Source organism: Lutra lutra, chromosome 9 (genome assembly GCF_902655055.1).
Source record: "Lutra lutra chromosome 9, mLutLut1.2, whole genome shotgun sequence".
In the NCBI taxonomy this organism is placed as follows: domain Eukaryota; kingdom Metazoa; phylum Chordata; class Mammalia; order Carnivora; family Mustelidae; genus Lutra; species Lutra lutra.
In genome coordinates this window covers 136,299,825-136,318,324 of record NC_062286.1, presented here as the reverse complement: position 1 = coordinate 136,318,324, position 18,500 = coordinate 136,299,825, and the positions used below count along the sequence as shown (strand labels likewise).

Here is an 18,500-nt window from a genome sequence, read left to right as displayed (position 1 = left end):
CCATTCTTGGGATGGCAGCAACGGTGGCAGGGTGATAAAGGGCAAAATCAGCTTAAAATGTCCATCACTGAAGAGACACTGGAGGAGAGCTTTCCTCGACAGGCATGTGCTGTGTCCTTAGACGCACCGGACACCCTTCCCCGTCGAGGGTTACCAAGTGGGCTCTGGAATTCCACCCAGCTTGGCAACTCACTACTTGCGGGAATTTAGACAACTCTCTTCATCTCTTTCTGACAGTTTTCCCATTTCTCAATATTCTCATCTTTACATATCTCCACAGTTTTTGGAAGGATTATTCCAAAGAGAATTACTTCACATTTCCTAAAAGCATATGTGTTAGTCACTGTGCTGAGTGTCCTGGAGACTTTATTCTTTTGAATTCTCACCACAATCCCATGAGGCACATATTACTACAGTTCCCATTTTACAGACAAAACCATAAGCAGCAGAAAGGAAGAAATAAATTTCCCAGACTCCCACAGCTGATCGGTGATAGGGCTGGGGTAGGACTCCAGACCCAAAGTTTCTCCTCATCCCACTCTCCACCACAGCATGTAACATGGTGCCCAAGCTCAACAAATGAGAGTTGTTGTTGTTGTTAGTATTGTTATTCCCTAGAATTTATTTTCTCTGCCTGCCTCACCCACTAATGAAATAACTCTGCCTAAATGCAATGGGCTCTTCCTATTTTTAGTGGAATCTGGGTAAATTGGGATTTTTGTTGCTAGTCAGGGCATTCGACTATTTTAAAATGACTTATTATAAACATTCCCAAGCAGAATATTTGCTCAAGGCATATTTTCATAAGGCCGCACCTGTCTGCATTGGCCCGGCTGCCCAGCCAGTGGGCCCCAAGAAGTGTAACAGATCTGGGCTCCCCAGAACCATCTTGCTCCCCAGTTCTCACAGCCAAACTGAGCCATAGACTGAACCCTTTTCCAAACTCTGAAAATAATTTCATAAATCATTTATCCTTGAGAAGTGTTGACTCTGATGGAGTCTTTAAAAGGTCACATGTTTTTAAAACCCAAGCTCCCAAGTTTGGACGCTACTGATCGTTCTCATTCCTGGCCCTCCTCCCCATCAGAAGCCCAGAGCGCACTCTGTCATCACCTTCCCCACAGCTGGGACAACCCAAAAGGACTCCAGATACTGCTGAGCATTCTTGGGGTTGGGGTGAGGGACAAACTTCTCTCTGGTTGAAAATCACTGACCCATAGCAATCTTTTGAAATGATTATTTATATGACTCTCTATGGGATGCCTGATCAACTGTGGTCCTGGTGTTTCCCACAGTGCTGGGTAGGGCTGAGGATGAGGGACAGTGCCATGTAGCGCCACATCTGATTTTGGACCCAGTGCCTGCATTTATAAGTTAGTCTATATAGTATATAGTACATAAAATTTATACTGCCTAGCATCTGGTTCTATACTCCTCTACCTGAAGACCTACTCTTTTTGAACTGATAGGATACAAAGTTTATCATCAACATATTAATATTTAGTGAAGGGTTCCAATAAGCCAGGTGTAGTCAAAGGTTTGACATACCTTGTCTTAACCAATCTTTGCTCTGAAGATGTCTCAGGGACCACCGTCTCCACCGTAGAGATCAGGAGGGTGAGGTTTAGACTCGGTAACTTGCACAAAGCCACACAGATGGGACAGGACCCTCTGACTCCAAGGCCAGTGTTAAGTAGGATTCCATGCCTCTTAGTCATGATGTAACTTAGCCATGAGTTCAACTCCATAGATAGAGGGGACCAGAGATAGACGGTGGAAGCTGCCTCTTTGAAGATATTTTTTTCCTTAAATAAGCAGGTATTGGGTCCTTACTGTGTGCCCACAAGCCTCCAGGTCCTAGAAGTACATGAGTGGGAGCACAGACACTCACATTATGGTGCAGAAACTGCTTTTACATCACCAATCCTGACGGCAGTGTTCCCCAATTCTGCCTCACTTTTGCAAAGCTCTAATTGCTGTCCCCATAAGTATGAAGACATGACTATCACCTTCATGCCTATCACCATTAGGATCCTGAAAATGTGCATAGTATCATTTAATTTAAAGACTGTACAAGAGGCTAAAGAAAATCTTGCCCAAGCAGCATCACGTAAACCTTAGAAAATGATCCTCCTCGACCTTGAGTGCAAGCTTCACGCAATTCCTTATGTGCCACAAGATTTTTTTTCCCTTTCATGTTCAATCTCCAGCTTCAGCTCTAGATAGGAACGTCACAGCCTTCTCAATATTGATGGATGTGCAGAACTTTCTTTTTTTGCCTGAGGTTCACTCGGGCACAGAAGTCTGGGGAAAACCAGAACATTTCGTGCATAGAGAATAGGACCTCGTTCTTTTGCAGGTAAAACTCCTCTGGTATCAATGGTGGGCGGAGAACAGAGTTAAACTGCGGGTAACAAATTCCAAGTAATTACTTAGCCAATGGCATAGAGTGGGATTGACTAAATTCTGGTGCTTAAGTGCCAATAAAGGAATGAGTTACAATTTGTCTATCCAGGGGCAAGTCTGCCCAGAAATAAGAAAGGGGGAGAAAGGGAGAGCCAGGAAAGGAAGGAGTAAGGGAGGGAGGCAGAGGGAGAGAGAGTGGAGGAAAGAGAGAGAGCTCCATCTGAGTTCCCTGGGAATAGAGTGAACAGATTGCTAGCATATGAAAGAGAAAGTCAGCTAGATGGCTTTAAAAAGCTTTGTCAACAGATTCAAACCTGTTTAGGGACTCTGAGGTGGTAAAAGGGGGGAAAATGATGCCCTAGCCATATTTGGAGAAAATCTGTATTTGTGTATTTATTGCCGCAGGAACTCAAATGTCTTTTTATGGTAGTTCCTAACATTTACAGACAGAGCAGAAGTGTGAACAGTGGGGTGGCAATTTGTTTCTCCCTCATAGGCTACAACTCAATTTTGGGGGAAAAAAAATTCTGCTTTCAAGAGGAACTAGATTACATTCCCAATGGCCGCTCTAGGCAAGTTGGATTGTCTGCAGTGAATACCTCTCATGCCACTTGGCAAGTGGCTGGTAACAGCTATGGCATCCCTTCTTTCTGAATATACTAACTTCGTGTTAATGTGTTTTTATTTTATTTTATTTTTGGTCAAGAAAGTTAGGAAATTTGTCTGTACTATTTGCCTCTGGAAAGTCACAATGCAGGATAGCATTTTAAAGGCTCTGAAAAGTCCTGCAATAAACAGCAGTTTGACTTTTATTAAGGTTTACCCAAATCTGTTTGAACAGAAAACATGTTCCTGATGACCCATTTTGTTACACTGTATGGCTGGCTAGTGTTCTAGAAGCGTCTTAGGAAATTGTGGGTTATAGGATTTGTTCTGCTTTCTGGACGCAACGAGTTGTATTCATACAAACCAAACAGACCTACACAGATTAAACAAACCAGTACTCATTAAGCTGCTTTAAATGGGTTACAGAAGGGAAATGAGTCAGTCACGTGAAATGTTCATTGCCAAATCATAATGGTTACAACTTATTGAGTATTCATGATGCACAGGAAATGGACACCTCAAGTGTTTCATCTGACCCTAAAGATCACAGTAAGAAATAGATAGTTTAGCCCCATTTTACAGATGAAGAAACGAAGGCTCCATGAATTTAAGAAACTTACCTGCAGTCGTGTGGCTAGAATAGGGCAGATTTCAGATTTGAATTCAGATCCCAATTCAAGTCATGAGCCTGCAACTGTCTTGCCCCTTTCTCTTCTAGTATAGCCACTTCTAGTACAGCCACTCAAATAAATAAGTCACAGACATGAAAATATAGCATAGGGACATGAAAATACACTGCATGGGACAGATGGGGACTACACTTAGCGTGGTGAGCAGTGAGTAATGTATAATGCTGTCAAATCGCTCTGTTGTACACCTGAAACTAATGTAACATTGTATATTAATTACACTTCAATTAAAAAAGAATTTAAAAAGTTTTTTTTTAAAGGAGCACGAATGAAAAAGCACTTACTTTTGTTGAGTTTTGCTAACATGTTCTCTTCCAGAAGGCCCGCACCCTGCAATTCCCATTTGGTATGGATTCCACACCTGGAAGGAGAACTGGTTTTACGTGGAGCATACACCGGTCTGCCCAAGGTCAGGAGCTCACATTGTTTCCACTGCATCACAAAATCTCAACCAAAGTTACTCTGGGGGAGTATGATTAAAATCTAGACCTAAACTTCAATATCTAATTAGGGAAAAATAAAACCGTGATTTCATAATCATAGCCCAAATCCATGTAATATGCTACCGGAGTTAATGAAATTGATTGTTTAGGCCATAATTATACATACCTTTGAATAACTTAATTCTAAACTTTAAGAAATATTTCTAAAATTTATTTCCTAAAGAGATTAACTCAAACCTTCCCTGGATCTGTAAATACATGGATGAAAGCAAGGATTTTAAGAGTCTACTTCCCTTCCCCCTCCCCCCCCCGCCAACTGATGAGGGTGTTGGATAGATTTTTTCAATTACCTAAAAAAATGAGGTAAGGTCTGGTCAACAGAGTGATCACTACCTTGAAAGGGGAGACCAACTTTCTAGTAAGAGGCAAAACCTAGAGAAGGAACCCTTACAACAACCATAAAGAAAGCTATCTAGGCACAATGTAATAGAATTTACTTCACATTATAACTCTGGACACCTATCAATCACTCATCATCTTGGATGTTGTATAAGAAAATTGTAAATCCAACTCTGCCCTTTAGGAGATGATGCTATAGGAAAGACCTTCCTGAACATGGCCTCTGGTGTGGAATAAACAAATAAATCAATTATCATCCAAGAAATATGTTATTTTCGCTACTTAGAATCCCCTTTTTCTGGCAAAAGCACATTGGATCTGCCTTACATCGAACACTTTCCCTGCTGGGGAAAGTGCCTTGCCTTTCCTGATTAAGGGATGGGTGTATGAGGCAACTTAAGCTCATTAGACTTTTTTTCCTTTGAGTATGGAATCCTAAAGAAAAGGATTCAGAAACAAAACAAAACACAAAACAAACAAGCATAGGCTGATTAACTTCATTGGTGGCCCATCAGTTCTGGCTATGACTCTCCTCCCCCCATGAAGTTTATTCCTTCTTGTTTTTGTTTTTTGTTTTTCCCAAACCTGCTTCTAGAGCTTCTCTTTGGAACCTGTTAGGTCCCTTCTTGCCTTTCAATGAATTGTTGTTTTTTTTTTCCGCTTAAGACTATAAGGTATACATTCTGTTACCTACAAGCAAAGACCTGTAACTTACGTAGTTCCAGATGAGGAACGTCATAAAGGTATAATAAAGAACTTGACAAGAGAACAGAGAGTGAAACCAAATAAAGATGTCTCCATAATCATTCCAATGGACATCATGGTGTGCCCACAATTAAAAAGACAGGCAAGTACATTAACTGAACAAGGAAGAGTTAAGTCATAAGTTCTACCTTCCTTTGGAGATGTAAGGGTCCTAGGAATTTGCTTTATGTGTGGTGAAATTTCAAGAAGGGAATGTATACAAAGAAGGAAACAGAGAGACACAGGAAGGTAAGGGAGGACCTGAGTCTTTTTTTTTTGTAATATTTCCATTTTTTTGGATATTTATGTCGAAGTACATGTAAAAATATTAGAACAGAAACCATTAAAGTAAGTAGAAGTCCACCTCTCCTTTAACTACTTCCTGGTATGAGTTTTCTGGGGCTGCCACAGCAGAGGGTCACAGACGAGATGGCTTCCACAAGAGAAATTTATTTTCTTACAGTTACAGAGAAACTAGAAGTCCAAGATTTAGGTGCTGGCAGGGCTGGGCTCTTCTAGGGCCGTGAGAGAAGAGTCTGCTCTGGGTCTCTCTCCTTGGCTTGGAGATGGTCATCTTCCTGTGTCTTCACAATGCCTTCTCTCTCTTTTATCGTATATAGTACATCCAAATCTCAGACTCTTGCAAGGAGAGCAGTCATATTGGATAAGGGGTCACTCAAGTGATGTCATTTTAACTTAATTACCTCCTCAAAGACCCCTTTCCAAACATGGTCACATTCTGAGGTACTGGGGGTTAGAACTTCAATACACGATTGCGGGGGCACAATTCTGCCCATAACCTACATGTTCCCCACTGCCCATCCATGTTCTCTAAAGGTCACCCTGTTCTGCAAGTTTGTTCCTTTCCATGTAATAATTTTATGTGTGTATATACACACATGCATGGCTTTTGAAGAAATTATACAAAGAGGACCATACCATACACATTTTATGCATCTTTGCCTTTTCACCCAAAGCTCTATTTTGGAGATTTTTTTTTTCCCATCCAAACCCATGCAGATTCACATTATCCTTCTTAAAGGTGTAATCCTCTTGACTCCACCCTTGTTAAAAGTCTGGATCCAGCACACATCCTTCTTTGTTTTCCAACAAAGGAGTAGAGCAGGGAGGTTTCTTTGAGTGTAAGTAAGAAGAAATTACTCTAGCAACCTTAAGCAAAAGAAACTGCATTCCAGGCTGCTGGAAACATACTGACTTGCCCCTATCAGGACGGAGGACACTGTGGAGTGGGCTTCCCAAAGACTGAGGAAGCTCTAGAGGGTCAAGAAGCAAGCCCTGCTGCTGAGAGCCTGCAGAAGGTTCCGTCTGCTTAGTGAGCTGCTGCTGAAATGAATGAACTCAGATCCTACCCTCTGCAACACAGTGACACCCCACATGTGGCGATCAAGTGCTGAAATATTGTGGGTCCGAAAAGAGTTGCACCGTAAATGTACAGCATGTATCCAATTCCAAAGACTCCGTACAAGGAAAATAATATAAAATTTTGTAAATAATTTTTATAATATTTACAAATTGATGATATTTTTGGAGACATGGAGTCAAATAAGATATAGAATTAAAATTAGCTAGACCTGTTTCTTCTTACCTTGTTTTGGTAGCTATTAGAAAGTTCAAAGTTATATGTGTGGTTTCCGACGGTGACTTGAATTCTACTCTCTTGGATCACTGACTAGTCATTTCTTCTTCCATTGTTGAAAGGCCAAAACGCTGGTGTAGAGTCTAGTTGGCCCAGCCTACGTCACATGCCTGGCCTCTTGGCAGTACCCGTGTCATACAGATTTGTGGGCTCACTGCCTCTGTAGGGTGGCCCACAGCTGGCAACAGTAATGCCTAGAAGGAAATTAAGATGGTCAGAAAGAAGAAATTGATGGTGGGTGGCAAAACCCTGTAAGTGCCCAACATTAGCGATTAATGCCCGACACATACTAGACCCTTAAATTGTTTCTGCTGGAAGGAAGGCATACATAATGAGTGAACAAATATGGCGCAACTGTGGTTACTCTCTCCTCTCCCTGTGACCTTCTTCATCAGGTCCCCACTTCTACCCTGGACCTAGAAGAAGCCACATTTCAAGTTATAAACAACTCTACGGTGTTGCTTGCATGAACTACATATCTAGGGCTATTTCTCTGAGTTGCCATTTTCCGGAGAAATGCGCTAATTTCTGTTATGACTCATCCACTTTTGTTTATGCATTCCACTTTCACTGAGCTCGTCACCAAGTCACTTCTGAGACCTCCTGTTTCTCTCTGCACACACACGCCTGTAGGGATCGCATCCAGTCTCATAGCTTAAATATCAGACATCAGATGATACTTAGATTTAAATATCAGATGTGCTGATCACTTCCAAATTCATATCCCTAGGCCAGACCTCACAAATTCATGATGCTGCCAGATACCCAACTACCTACTTGGCATCTCCGCTTGGATAACGAATAGTCCCCTCAAACTCAACTTGTCCAAAATGGAAATGGAACCACTTCCTCCTGCAGCCTTCCGTCTTCAGGGAAAGGACAGCTCTTGCCTTCAGTTGGTCAGGCCAAGAACTGGAGCTCCTCCTGGTTCCTCCTTCCTGAGGCAGTGCACACAGAATCCACAGGAACTCTTCTCAGCTCTGGGGTCAGACATAGTGAGTCCGATCACCTCCCGCCATCTCCGATGCCCCACTTGGTCTGGGCATCCTCATTTCTCCAGGATTGCTGACATAGTTTCCTCGCTGGTCTTTCTCTTCACCTCCTGCCTGCTAACAGTGTCTTTCTGACCCAGTCTCCAGAGGGTTCTTTTTCTTTCTAGTTTGCAGATACATGATTGCCATATAACATCGCAATTGTTTTAGTTGTAGAACATAATGACTTGATACAAGTATATATTATAAAATGGTCACCACAGTAAGTTTCATTGCACATCTACCACCACACATAGTTACAATTTTTTCTTATGATGAGAATTTTTAAGTTCTACTCTCTCAGGGCCCCTGGGTGGCTCAGTCAGTTAAGTGTCTGCCTTCAGCTCAGGTCATGATCCCAGGGTCCTGGGATCGAGTCTCACACTGGGCTCCCTGCTCATCAAGGAGTCTGCTTCTCCCTCTACATGTCCCCTCTGTTTATGATCTCTCTCTCATGCTCTCTCTCTCAATTAAATAAAATCTTTAAAAGAAATCTACTCTCATAGCAACTTACAAATGTACAATACAGTTGTGTTAACTATAGCCACCATGCTACACATTAAATCTTCAGAACTTAATCACCATAGAACTTAGGACTTTTGGCCTCTCTCACCCATTTCCCTAGTCCCAACCTCCCATCTCTAGCAACTACCAATCTGCCCTTCTTCTATGACTTTTGTTTCTTAGATTCCATCTCTAAGTGAGATCATACAGAATTTGACTTTCTCTGACTTATTTCACTTAGTATAATGCCCTTAAGATCCGTCTGTATTGTCACAATTGGCAGGGTTTCCTTCTTTCTGTAGTTTAATAATATGTGAGATACATATCACATCTACTTTATCCATTCATCCGTTGATGGACACTTACTTTGCTGTCCATGTCGTCCAAGTCTTAGCTATTGTAAGTAATGCTGTAATGATGTCAGAGTGCAGATGTCTTTTTAAGAGAGTTTCCTTTTAGGTGATAAGTTATGCCATGTCACTTCTCTATTTATGCAAGGCACCCCATTTCACTCAAGTAAAAGCCAAAGTGCTGACAATGGCCTTCAGTGCCATAAACGATTCAGTACCAGCTACCTCTTCCCTCTCTGCCTTCCTTCGCTTCTCCCCCACTTGCTGTTGCCTCTACAGCCATACTGGCCTCCTTGTTACCTCTCAGACATGCCAGGTGCATGCCTTTCCCATGTCTCTGGATTGTTTCCTTCAAGTCACTGCTCAAGTAGCCCCTTTTTCAAGAGGACCTCCCTAGCTACCATGTTTATTTATTTACATTTTAGAAAGATAGTCATTGATAAGGAGAATTTTTATGACATTGGGTTGATTGAATAAAAGGAAGCAACAATGCTGTGTATTCATCAGAATCAATCATTGTTCAAAATACACTCATGTGTAGGCACTGTAAAATAAGAAGTCTGCGGGATGAATATTTTAAAAAAAGGAATTAATTTCTAGGGGCTCTCATGCCTCATGCCAGCCATCTTGATCATATCAAATCTGCTTTACTCTTCTTTTTTCTTTTGCACTTCCCACATCTGAACATACTATTTTGCTTACAATAACATTCTAACTTACTTACCTAATTTACATATTGTTTTTTGCCTCACCTATCCTGTTCAAATGTAAATTCCATAAAGGGACTTTTCCCCCATTTTGTTCATTGATATATCCTACGTGTCTACAGCAATGCCTCGCACAGAGTAAATGTTCGCTAATTATTTGCTGAATGAATGAGTGAATGACCCTGAAATCAAGGCCAGGAGTTGACCCTCAAGGAGTCTACAATCTAGTATATTTGTCTTCCTAGAAACCAATCTCCTTATTTAAATTACCTTTTGCGAAAAATGAATTTCCATTCTAGGATGAACGGTTCTTTACCCATCACAAGAGAGGAATTGGTCAAGGTCATCTGAAGGAGAAAATGGGAAATATATATTTATTTTACCAAAAGGAGCTCTGTTGGCTGTTCTCAGCTCCTTTCCCGCCAGCAGAAACCTCAGCCCATTCTCTATTTATGTTGCCATGTTAGAACACCTGATCTTTGTAGGAACTAGATAATGACCTATAACGTTAGCGGGACTCCACTGCTGCATCTCTAACGTGGAGAAAATGTATTTGCATTTTATAATGCTGAATGCTCACCCACTTCATGACCTTACCATCTGTTTCCATCTGTGGAATATTCCAAACGACCAAATAACATTAAAATCACCTAAAAGAGTTTCTTTATTAGTGATAAACTTTTACAATTCAATTTAAAAAGTTTATAGTCCTGAACGCTGTGAGAACTACCATTTTCTGGAGCACCGTCCTGCTCTTTATCACTGGGGTCTGACAGCAGCTCTGACCTTTTCTAATATCTTTTACTGAAAGGAGAAGATTTGAGGAGTAGATAATAAATGACAGAGGCTTTATTGATATTATGATGTGTAATATTTAAAACTGGTTATGGTTATTAGACCACGGGGGACGATGCCTTCGTACATAATCATCTGTTCCCTGAAGGCCAGCTTCTTTCACTGATAAAACATCTTTTATGAGTTTTAAAACTTGCAGAGCCAATAAAACTCTGCAGGAACAAGCAAGGGTACATGCTGCTCAACATTTCATCAGAACTGTCAGCCCAGTTCAAAGGCTGGACAGGTTGGAGCTGCTGCTGATCTCAGAGCAGGGGAGTACAGCTGGGTGGGCAAGCTCCTGCAGAATTTTGCCCCTTGGAGGGGCAAAACTAGCTCTGTGATCCCATGGAAGATTCATTTTCTCTTGGTTGCAATGAAGGGAGCACTAGTCCAAGGGTCTATCCATGGGCATCCTTGTTCACAGTCAAGAATCTTAACTAATGGAGGAAAAAGAGCGTCTTTTCCCTCCCTCTCCCAACACACTGCCCATGGGGTTGGTATCAACACCACTTCCAGCACTGATAAGCTTAAGTTCCTCTTAGACCTCTGAGAACTAAAGCCTTGGGTAAGGGGAGAGCTATCGGAAACCTCAACTGTCCACTAAGTACTTCCTGCTCCACCCATGTCCTCACACCCTCAACGGGCTCCTCCTTTTCCTTATAGCACCTGAGGCATAAATCAGATGCCAGAACCACTTTGGAAAATCTGACCATTAAGCTATTAGTTTTAACCATTTAACTACTACACCTTGTAACACGGATTGATTTCAAGTAAGGGAAATGCTTCCCTTCTTATTGTTTGTCCAACTGTTTTGGACCTTTTTTATTCTTCCAAATGAATTTTATAACATGTTCAATGTGGAAAAACCCTGTACAGTGTGATTCCAATGAACATGTCAATTCATAGATTCACTTGGGGGAATTTGCATCCTTACAATATTGAGTTTTCTCATTGACAAACATGATGCCTCTCCATTAAATTCACGTAGACAGAGCTATCAACTACCTCACTATACCCAACAATTTAAATCCTGTTATTGCAAATTATAACAGACATTATTCAGACATATGACTATGTGACGTGATAATAAAGTCAATACAGGAATTGTCAAAGAAATTTTTGCTATACATATCTCTTACTATGCTGATGAGTTTCTGAGTGAGACAGGGGATCTGAATTATTATAATTTATCTCCCTTTAAGCAACAGGAGAGGTGATTAGATAAGACATCTAGACCTCTTCAGCAGTAAAAATCAGTATTAACATAAATAAATATAGCGTTTGGCAATTACTACTTTAAAATACAAGAAAATGTGTGACTAAGGAATGGTGGTTTTATTATATTATTTGACTATGATTCTAGATTCTACAAATGGCAAGGTTCTTGCAAAGTCATCCTGGTTGTTTTTCTAACATCACTGTAAATTCATTTGTTACTCTTATTGGCTATTGGAATCACCTCTGTTTATTTCCTGGAGCAGTACATGTTTTGAATCTGTGCTGAAGAGAAATTTACATACAGCATCTCCAGAAAAGGTTTATTGGAGCAAATAATCTCTGAACTAGATCTCCAATTTCAGAATCTCATAGGAGTTGAGATTTATATCTGTAGTTCAATAAACAATGGCATTTTCATTTTGTTTGTTTATTAGCCTTGTTCACCCAAAAGAAGAAAATATAAAATTTAATACCTGGATGATCCAAAATTTTTAGTAAAAAAAAAAATCAAAATCCATAAGTTCACCATTATGGAAAAAAAGCAAGATGAAACAATATATGAATATAGACATATTCATGCATTCACATTTAAAAATTTTATTATACTACATTATAAAAATCTATATCACAAACACCCTGGTTTAAAGACTTGCTTTCCTTTTGTTTTTCTGAACTTTACACAAACAATGTCAGCTGTTCTAGTGCAAATGATGAGTGACAAGTTACAGATAGGAAGATGCACAAATACACATACAGAGAGGGAGAGAGAGAAGAGAAGAGATTTGGGAAATATCTTACTAAAAACTGGGTGCAGTAGAAACATATCCTATTGGTTCTGTTTCTCTGGAGAATGCTGACTGGTACAGGTACTGAAAAAAACAGGGCCTCCTGGGAACTTTAGTAGAAAAAAAAGTCAAATGCAGATGTGAATGTGGAACACAAGACCCCGCCCCCATTTATAGAAATACTGAAGCAAGCACAAACTTCTCCCAAAACACAGAATGACCATGTGGCCTGTAGGAGCTAATCTCATCTCTATCTTTTTTTTTTTTAAGATTTTATTTATTTATCTGACAGAGAGGGATCACAAGTAGGCAGAGAGGAAGGCAGAAGAGAGAGAGAGAGGAGGAAGCAGGCTCCCTGCTGAGCAGAGAGCCCAATGCAGGGCTCGATCCCAGGACTCTGAGACCATGACCTGAGCCAAAGGCAGAGGCTTAACCTACTGAGCCACACAGGCGCCCCTCTCATCTGTACCTTAAGCAACACAGGGACTCCCACTGACTTTGGGGTTATATGTATTCACATTTGCATTTTCAGAATACGTTAATCTTTGATCTCCTTCCACGCACTCTGAAATTACTCAAGATGGTGTCAGAAGGCAACATTTTTAGAGGGTTTTTCTCTCTCCGATGTGTTTACCTCAAACCCTTGAGGAAGTGATCTCATCAACCTTGTCCAGGAAAGGACTTAAAAGTAGCTCTTCCACACCGTGAAAATATTTGCATTTGAACTGTTGACATTAATAAACACTTTATTTCACCCTCCCCAGACCATCTGTTTATTCACTGGAATTATTCATCTACATTTGTCTCCTCAGTGATATTGCTGCTCCTTTGAACGTGACTATTAGGCATCTGTTTCCATAGCTCTTCCCTCAGCCTAGTTCACTGTCCCACCCAAGCAACACATATTAAATCAACCCATTATACCCAGGAGCATATTTGGCTGCAAATATTCTGGCCACGGTTGTGAAGGAGAGATGCCCACATTTTCCAAACTCATCTCCACATTAATGCCTCTGCCCTGGTTCCCTGTGCTTACAAGAATCTTCCCTCCGTGTGATCTGCTGGGTCTTTCTATCACATCCTGAGCTCTCTGCTCCAAGTCATGTGCTTACAGAGGTCTTCCCATGCCCTGCGTCTGGAAGAGCTCCCCCAGCCCTGCCCTATCCCTGCAAGCTGTTTTATTTTCCTCCCTCTCATTCATCACTGCCTGAAATCACGTTATTTATTTATTTGCATACATGTTTTATTGTCTTCCCCTACACTGCAAGGAAAACACTGTGAGGTCAGGGATTTCATCTGGTTATTCAGCGGGGGCACAGCAGGCAAGCAATGAATGCTTGCTGAATAAAGGCCAGATGCCCATGTCACTAAAGGTTTGTTTGTCTGGCCTCTCTGGACAGATTGTAAATCTGAGAGCCACACCCATGTACTGAATGCCTACTATGTCGGGCACAGAACCAGGGGCTTTACACACGCATGTGCATATTTTTAATCTTCACAGGAACCGCATGAGGTAGAAATATGAGTCACATTTCCCAGGTGAGAAAACTCAGACTGAAAGGAGAGGCAGCTAGAAGTAGCAATGCCAGGATCTGAAGTCAAATCCACTGGCTCTGCCTCTGCATTCTTCGTATTAACAATCCTGCCCAAACAACAAAACCCATCCTCTCCCCCAAAAGCAGTTCCCTGTGAAAAATACCAAAATAATTTTGAACAAACCTTACATTGTTAAAAACAAGCATAACTGACAACATAATCTGTGAGCCCCACATGCAAAATGAAAATGCAGTCCCTTGTTAAAACATGAGGAAACATTTGAAGATGGTGACAACAGGGCAGTAAACATTTGGTAATGTTCCAGGCCCTTCTAAGAATGAGACCCATGTGACCATCGACATCACCCTCCCATGAAGACAGCCCCGGAAACACAAACATATCCTTTCATGGTGATTAATTTGGGAGGGATGATGGTCTTATTCGTTAGGAATGTTCTTTAAAAATTCAGCAAGCGTCCAGCTAGCAAAGCTCTGCCCTGTGTTTTCTCCTTAGCACCACGGCCGCGTTGGCAAAAACTCAGGAGGGATTTCAGGCACAGCCTTCTCATGGCAACTAGGCTCCTGCAAATTCCATTTGGTTTCCAGTTTGTAAGAGGCAGCAGGAAAATTTGATTAGGATTCCTCAGGCCTGAGCAGGTGTCAAAATAATTTTCCAAACCAGGAAGTAAAGCTTCCTGACAAGCTGGCTCTCTTGGCTTCTGTGGTTATAGCTCTTGGCTGCTGAGGTGATCCCGGCCTGGGAATACAGAGACTGTAGGCTCTTGGCATTGAAAGAAGGAATGTGAGCACATGGATTTACCTCTGCCCATGGGCGCTCTTGCTCTCTTTACTGCCATTTTCAGCGCCCCCACTTCTAGAACTTTCTGCAGCTTCCTCACACGCAGGCTCAGATATCTCGACCACCATCCATATGCTACGGACACCTGCGGTGTAACTTGAAACTTGATTTCTCAGCGTTTGAAGACCCCCACCTGAATGTCCCCCAGGAACTGTGAAGCAAAAATGTATACCGAGCTCCCTTCTAATCTCAGCACACAATAGGTTCTGCATACATGTTTGTGGACTAGAACTGAAACCCAAAATGCCCACCTCTGCAGATTTTCCCACTTATCTATTCAACAGGTACTTGTCCACCTCCAGTGAGCTACTGGAGTGGGCTAAATCTGACCCCCTCAAACATGTGTCAACCCCAAACCTGGAAACACGACCCCATTTGGAAAAAGGATCTTTGTGTACATAATCACATTAAAGATCTCAAGATAAGATCATCCTGGATTAGGGTGGGCCCTGAGTCCAGTGACAGGTATCCTTATAAGAGACAAAAAAGAAAAAAAGTACACACAGATACAGGGAAGGAGGCCAGGTGATGACACGGGCAGACATTGGAAGGATGTGGCCACAAACCAGGAAATGGCAGGAACCACCAAAAGCTATAACAGACAAGGAAAGTTTCTGCCCTAGAGTCCTCGGATGGAGCGCTGCTCTGCTGATGTTTTTAGCTCAGATTTCTGGCCCCCACCACTGTGAGACAGTACGTTCCTGTTGTGTCAAACCACCAAGTTTGCAGTAATCTGTCCTAGCAGCCCTAGGAAATCAATATGGCCATGTTCTCTCAGGATGAGACCAACAGTAAAATCAGGAAGCAGATGCTGTACTGTCATGAACAAGGTTGCCAGATCAAACTGAGCTCACCAAGTTAAATGTGAGTATCAGATAAACAACAAATAAACCACATGGAACATACGTTTACTAAAAAAATTATCTGTTCTTTGACATTCAGCGTTAACTGTATTTTTATTTGCTAAATCTATCAATTTGCATTAGGAAGAAAGATGGGCAGAGGTCAAGTTCTGGGTCAGCTGGAGTGGGGCACATGCTTAAATTAGAGTGGTCATGGAAGGCTTCTCTGATGAGGGGTCCTTGAACAGAGCACCGCAGGAAATACGAGAGTGATTCCTGCCACCATTAGGGCCATGGTCTCCCAGGCCCAGGAAACAGGAAAGCCAAAGCCATAAGGCGGGAATCTGCTGGCTAAATTTAGCTTTATTCAGTAATATGGACCTCAAGATAGCAAATCTCATTCTCTTCTGAAATCCAGAATGTTCCTAAACTAAAACCAGGAAATCTGTGCTAAAGGATTCACCAAGCTATTGATCTCAGCTTTTAATGAGCTGGACTTAGATTATTTACATATCAAGAAGGTCTGGTGTCCAAGTTTTATGATCCTCTTAAATAAACGGGCAATCCAGCAAGTAATAAAACAACACAAGACAGGCTAGAGTTGCCATAATAGGAAACGGTGGCATATAATTAAAGCAGAGGCCAATATTTATGTGCTTTTTTCTCTGCAACAGATTCATTAACAATATCTTAAGCTATTGTATGGACTTAAATTTCTGGTGCTCTTGGCATCCATTTAGAAAAGGAGGTTTTATTTAATTTTTAAAGGTTTTTCAAAATTACAGAACGCATACACACCCACTCCAGATGCTTGCATAGAAATGTTCACAGCAGCATTATAATAATTATTATAATAGCCTACAAGTGGAAACTCCAAATGTAAAGTTGCTAAATTTAGTAAATAAAAACCTAAAATGTGTGGTTCCATTTGAATTTCAGATAAACAATAGATAATTTTTTTTTTAGTATATCCTAAATTATTTGGGACAAATTAAATTGGGCGTTCTGCACTAAATATGGCAACCCCACCCAAATGTCCATTACCTGGTGAATGGATAAACCAGCTGTATTCTAACCATATAACAGGATACTCTTTGGCCTTAGAAAGGAATAAAATACTGATACATGCTACAATGAATCAGGAAATGGCAGGAACCACCAAAAGCTGCAGCAGACAAGGAAAGTTTCTGCCCTAGAGTCCTCAGACAGAGCGCTGCTCTGCTGACATCTTTAACTCAGACTTCTGGCCCCCACCACTGTGAGAGGGTAAATTCCTGCTGTGTCAAACCACCAAGTTTACAATAATCTGTCCTAGCAGCCCTAGGAAATCAATATGGCCATGCTCTCTCAGGATGAGACCAACAGTAAAATCAAGAAGCAGATGAATCCGAAAAGCATTCTGCTAAGTGAGAGACACCAGACAAAAAGACCATGTAAGTGTGAGATTCTGCTTACATGAAATGTCCAGAAAATGGACATTACGTAGAGACAGAAAGTAGATTAGTGTTTCCTTGGGGGCTGAGGGTAGGACTAGGAATACACTGTAATCAGGCACAAGGCCTTATACTGGGATAATAACATGTCTTTGAACTGGATTATGGTGATCATAACATAGATTCATGAATTTACTAATAAATTAACTGTACACTTCAATGTTTGGGTTTTATGGTAAATTGTATCTCAATAATGTTAAAAAATATGTGCTCATTGCCACAAGTCAAATAATACAGACATATGTAAGAACACTGAACTTCTTTGTCCCCCTTGCTCTTTGAAGTAGACTTAGTGTCTCTCCTTCCACACATTTAAGGCCCATACAAATAGCAAATATACAGGCATATCTTATACGTACTATTCTGCAACATACATTTGTCATTTAAAATATAACGGACATACTTTCAGGTGAATCTACAGAGCTCTATGTCACTCTTATAAATACTTGCATGATATTCCAAACAAAGACACCTTAAAATGTCCTCATTGTTTAGTTTTTTGATGAAGATTTAGATTCATCCATCCATCCTTCCTTCCTTCCTTTCCTTTCCTTTCCTTTCTTTTCTTTCTTTCTTCCTCTCTTTCTCTTACCTTCCTTCCTCCCTCCCTCCCTCCCTCTCTCCCTTTACCTTCTTTCCTTCCTTCCCTCCTCTTTCTTTTTCTTCTTGCCCTTTCAAAGCATGCTTCAATAAGCCCTCTTGAACATACATTAGAGAGAGCCACTTAAAATTAGCAAAAGGTTTCAAAATGAATAAAGAATGTCAAGATACTGAAGCATCATTAAAGGTCAAACATTTTACCTCATGTTGATATTGTGCTCTTAGATTAATTTAGACTTCATATCAAATGATGAAAAGGTTAAATTATGCATCCACCATCCCAAACATTTGTTCTTTATTTTAAACACACAAAAATGCATTTGTGGCCTACACACCAGACGACGCATATTTCTCAAGTATAAGAGCCATGTACTGAGCAGGTTACAACTGAAGTTGTAGAATATGATGTCAGTGGGATTCTAGTCCTTTCCACAAGAGCCGGATACAGAGAAAAATCAAAGATTTTTTTGAAGTATGCAAATGTTTATCATCTCTCCAGACACACAAACAGAAAATCGCAGCCAATCTGGTAAGACCATGGTGAGAACTGAATATCCTAACCGGGATCATCAAAGGCTTCTATGATGACTTCTGAGGTTGTTTTTTAAAGATTTTATTTATTTGAGAGAGAGAGAGAGAGAGAGAGAGAGAGCACAAGCAGGGGCAGAGGGAGAGGGAGAAGCAGGCTCCGCACTGAGCAGGGAGCCTGATGTGGGGCTTGATCCCAGGACCCTGGGATCATGACCTGAGCCCAAGTCAGATGCTTAACCCACTAAGCCACCCAGGTGCTCCCTG

General features: G+C 41.1%; 1 long non-coding RNA gene across 1 annotated transcript in view; it reads right to left on the bottom strand.

Annotated features, from left to right (window-relative positions):
* LOC125109411 (uncharacterized) overlaps positions 1-18,500 on the bottom strand; it is a 122,869-nt gene that overhangs the window by 28,429 nt on the left and 75,940 nt on the right. Inside the window, exons 2-3 of the long non-coding RNA XR_007130223.1 lie at positions 6,894-7,138; positions 3,986-4,062 (exon numbers count right to left, since the gene is read on the bottom strand). This is a non-coding gene — a long non-coding RNA (uncharacterized LOC125109411). The remainder of the gene's footprint in view (positions 1-3,985; positions 4,063-6,893; positions 7,139-18,500) is intronic.